The sequence below is a fragment of the Limulus polyphemus genome, unplaced genomic scaffold (assembly GCF_000517525.1).
Source record: "Limulus polyphemus unplaced genomic scaffold, Limulus_polyphemus-2.1.2 Scaffold8894, whole genome shotgun sequence".
Classification (NCBI taxonomy): Eukaryota; Metazoa; Arthropoda; class Merostomata; order Xiphosura; family Limulidae; genus Limulus; species Limulus polyphemus.
In genome coordinates, this window is record NW_013674504.1 from 540 (window position 1) to 5,736 (window position 5,197).

Below are 5,197 nucleotides of genomic sequence, written 5' to 3' on the forward strand. Positions count from 1 at the left end.
TCGACTTAATTTGTATGCAAACGTGGAGACACCGAGTTATTATGAATAGAGTGTACGGTCCATTTATAGCAGAAGGACCAAACTACAGGCTTAATTCCGTCTCCTAGCAACCCATGTTAGACTGTTCTTTGACGCGCTACTGGATGTCTGAAAATGATCTCTTCCAATCATATCGCGCTTGTCGTTCCCTTCAGCTAACGCAAACATCGCGAGCTGTAAGTGACAAACGGAACGTCCGATATGCAAATTTTATACGACAGCCGAAATGGCTTTGGTTCTCATAGACTTTATGTATTAGATGATTAGAATTTATGGCTTCTTGCTCGTGGTGAGATTATGGGCGTTAGGATAAAGTGGTTATTTCCCGTATGGCTGTATTTTTGCCGATCGATTGTAGAATAATTTCGAGAATCGTTATCGGTATTAGAAGTTTAGAAAGATTTCGTGTTATTGTGATAAATACTGTGTAACGAATAACAAATTTATATGTCAGTGTAGAAAAATCACAGAAAATGATAAGATCTTGTGTGTTGGATGTCACGAGCAGCACGAGACGAGACCTATAAATAACCTACTGACCTTATATATATATGACGCTATCGTTTCAACTTCGACCTTTTTACAAACTATCGAGTGCTACGTGGTATTACTCAGGGCGACAAGCGGTATCTTCTGATGTACAAATCACGCGAGGCACGAGAGAGAGAGAAGCGTGGGTTACGTAAAGCCAGCTCCACACTGAAACTAGACGATCTTGTATTATGATGTTACGGTGTGCACAGTAAACTAACTACCTAAGCTATTTTTAGCTGCCTTTAAAACATTTACTGACGTGTGTAAATAACAAATTCGTGATGCAACCAAGAAATGTATATATATATATCTAGTGCTAAAGGTTATCTTCAAAACAAGAACTTGTTTTATTTACGTTCGTAAACACAAGTTTCTGGGCACCTTTTGGAAACCTTCACATCACCTACAAATCTTAACTTTATCAAAGTAAATGTAATAGAAAGAGAGTCCCTTCTTCAGCTGGGGCGAACGTTTTATTTCGGCACGTTTCTGATTCGTTATTGTCCGTAGAAGGTTTGCTACACAATGGGCTATCTGTGCTCTGCCCACCACGGGTATCGAAACCCGGATTCTAGGGTTGTAAGTCCGCAGACATGCTGCTGTGCTACTGGGGGCTTACTGATTTGATAAGGCACTCAGTGACCGTTTAGCAGTGTGCGTCTATTATGGACGGACTTGTAGCACTTTCAATGATCGAATCGGATATTAATTGGTCTAGAGTGGCTACAGTCATGCCGCTGTGCCACTGGGGGGGGGGGGGGGCGTAGAAGGTTTTGAAGATGTTATTGTTTCAGATACAAACAATTCAAACAGTTTGTAACAGGTGTATTTATCGATCTTCTCTATCAACTTTTCATGGAATGTGTTAAAAAATAGACTCATACAATTACTTATTTAATTAACAGGCCATTCAACCTTCAGAATAGGGTACTACATCATCCACCACACATCCTAGCTGATCTACATCTACCACACATCCTAAGATTTTACATCTACTACACTTGAAACATCGCAGTAAAATATTTATATTTTAATGTTTCTCTTTGCCCGAGTTGACCTTATGGATCCTTTACAGTTAAATAACATTGGAACAAACATGTCGAATATCACATAAACATCCATGTTAGATAAACTATGAACATCCATGTTAAATAATCTGGAAACATTTATGTTTAGATAACTGATGAACGTCCTAAGTTACTTAGAACATCCATGTTAGATAAACTAGGAACATCCATGTTAAATAATCTGAAAACATCTATGTTTAGATAACTGATGAACATCCTAAGTTACTTAGAACATCCATGTTAGATAAACTAGGAACATCCATGTTAAATAATCTGAAAACATCTATGTTTAGATAACTGATGAACTCCTAAGTTACTTAGAACATCCATGTTAGATAAACTAGGAACATCCATGTTAGATAAACTAGGAACGTCCATGTTAAATAATCTGAAAACATCTATGTTTAGATAACTGATGAACATCCTAAGTTACTTAGAACATCCATGTTAGATAAACTAGGAACATCCATGTTAGATAAACTAGGAACATCTATGTTTAGATAACTGATGAACATCCTAAGTTAATTAGAACATCCATGTTAGATAAACTAGGAACATCCATGTTAGATAAACTAGGAACATCCATGTTAGATAAACTAGGAACATCCATGTTAGATAAACTAGGAACATCTATGTTTAGATAACTGATGAACATCCTAAGTTACTTAGAACATCCATGTTAGATAAACTAGGAACATCCATGTTAGATAAACTAAGAACGTCCATGTTAGATAAACTAGGAACATCCATGTTAGATAAACTAGGAACATCCTAAGTTACTTAGAACATCCATGTTAGATAAACTAGGAACATCCATGTTAGATAAACTAGGAACATCCATATTCAATAACCTAGGAGCAGCCATGCCAAACTAAAGAAATATATAACTTATGATATGTAAAGATGAAGGATCCAGGAACTCAAAAGATAAATAAACCTCCTACCTCCCATTCCAAAAATATAACCTCGATATCATCCAAACCTGTTAGACTTACCGAAACCTACGTTGCGAAAACAAGCACGTTGTGATCCAGGAGTTCCTACTTTCCAGTACGATATCAAAGATACTGTATACGTTTTCAGGCAGTTCTTCGTACAGTATTAACTTTTACCGAGCTAGAGGATCAAATATGTCTTTCAAAAGTTAGCACGCTTTTCAAACAGTTCGTAGACGCTGTCACCTTAGATTGTGGTTACTTGCCATAAGTGACTAGGAGCACCGCACGCGCCAAGTATAATAAGAACGATGGGAGGTAATCGTCTGCCAAGTAGCACGCGCAAAAAGTGACGTCACATCGTAAGAAATTCTGGATTATACAAAATAACGAGGTTGAGAAAAATCATAAACAACTTGAAATTATTCTTCTCATCATTTGGTGATATGTATGATCCACGAGGTGCTCGTTAGATCAGTAATCTGTACATTAACCAAGTGTAACCTTAACAATCTAGTTGTTTAGATAACTATGTGTATTATCTAAGAATATCAAAACTTCGTGTGTTATCTAACTGTATAAACACACACCCTTATTACCTAACTTTAACTTAATATAGAGCATTAACATGTTGGTTAGTTGTTGAATAAAAAAATTGTACAATGGGCTATCTGCTGTGTCCATCACGGGGAATCGAATCCAGGATTGTAGCCTTGTAAGTCTATGAACTTACTACTGTCCCACGGGGAAAATCAAGAAAGAAAAAAAAACATGATGTGCATGTGTTTTATAGCAAAGCTACATCGGGCTATCTGCTTTGTGCACCAATGGGAATCGAACCTTGAGTTTAACGTTGTAAATCCATAGACTTACCGCTGTCCCATCGGGGGACAAATAACATCATAGAAACATTTCTATAGGAGGAGAATAGAAAGTATTTCTATTTTATAAAAAAAATAAATAATAAAAACACATATTCGATAAAAATGTAACCAATATTTTGTATATTATTGTTTTAGTACTCACAACATTTCGGGTTATGCCAGGTTCAGGCAGCCCAAATCGTTGTATGTATGAAAGTACCAATAAAAAAATGTAAAAAATGAAATAAATACTGTAAATTTTGGATAAAACACTTATTAAAATACTCACTAGGGACGTTTTTATGTAGCACATATTTTCATATGTCCTTAGACATTAGCTGAATTTTTTAACATTAGAATTCGAAATGAGGCACACAATCATGAGAATCACTTATATCAGTTATTTTTCACTCGAATATTAGTTATTAATGAGTTGTTGCTGCGAAAGTACCACTAGGTGTGCCTACGTAAGCTGTAGATATTAAATTGTTAATAAAAGCTAGTAGTTAGTTGTTGGAAGATACAGAAGAGGGCGACACGATAGCCATAGGTGTTAACTTAAATTATTGACAATTATTGGTTAGTTGTTGGAAGATACAAGAGAGGGCGCCACAATTCCTTTGCCATGTTGTTAATGTTAATAAAATGTAATAGTTTGCTGTAATTCAAAGTAATCATTGTCAATATACCCGTACAGATAGAGCAAGAATTTCTGTTGTTTTTTATCGTAGTTATTTCAGCAATTTGAATATAATGCCAAAGTCACCTCCCTAGGATTTACCATAGGCACATATTTGTAATTCTTAATCGTGAGCTATGGTATATGAATATACCATATGATTCTATCTTCAGTAATAATAATACTTATTCTGTAAAATTGCAGTTTTCACATGAAACGTGGTCGAGAAAGTCGATTAAGTTCATTTCAGTAAAACTGCTTTTGTTTCTTTGTTATGTTTACGGGTAGTTTTGCTGTAATATTGAACACCATGTAATAATTTGGACATTTCAGTCTGCTAATGGTAGGTCAAGTGATATCTCGAGTTATAACCGCCCTGAAGTTTCAATGGAATTGACTAACAGTGAGATAGGTGGCGCGCATATGTCTTGAGAATGTAGTTTTATAGAATTTGTAATATAATACTAAAGTTTCTTGGTTAGCTCTTTCTTACTCTCCCAAACTCAAACACTCCTTTGGTAAGTGAAGTTTAAGTTATTCCGTTGCATATTCTTGTCATATTAACCAATTCTTATTAAACAAATTTATGAGTTGTTAAGAAAGTCGAAAAAAATAACTATAGGCACTACTCTTCGTCCCATTTTCGAACTTTGTTTGTAAAAATGAATGTGTCTTTTGTACATTTGTTCCGAGACTCGTTCTTTCTCAAACTCAGTCAAAGTATGAGAACTCAGAATTCCGTAATAAAAATCTGGTTGAACCTCCTATATTCCATTTTACCAGAATATACCATATTTCATCATAAGTAAAAGCAGGATCGTATGTTTATAATATACACGTGTACGTTTGAATAATATCATTCATAGTGTGCAGAAAATTTGAAAGAAGAACTTAATTTCTTAGTATTTTTTTTTGGAATCCAATTTAATTCTGTTACTTAACTTAAGTAGAATTACACAACCTTTTTCAAAATATATAATGTTTATAATAGGTATTAAAAATATTTTGGCCCGCATGGGGGTCGAACCCACGACCTTCGCGTTATCAGCACGACGCTCTAACCAACTGAGCTAACGGGCC

The 5,197-nt window shown here is 35.3% G+C and overlaps 1 non-coding gene across 1 annotated transcript; it reads right to left on the minus strand.

The window, feature by feature from the left end:
• Window positions 1–5,123: 5,123 nt before the first annotated feature.
• On the minus strand, window positions 5,124–5,197 carry Trnai-gau. Its single transcript has one exon. It is a non-coding gene; the product is annotated as a tRNA-Ile (tRNA).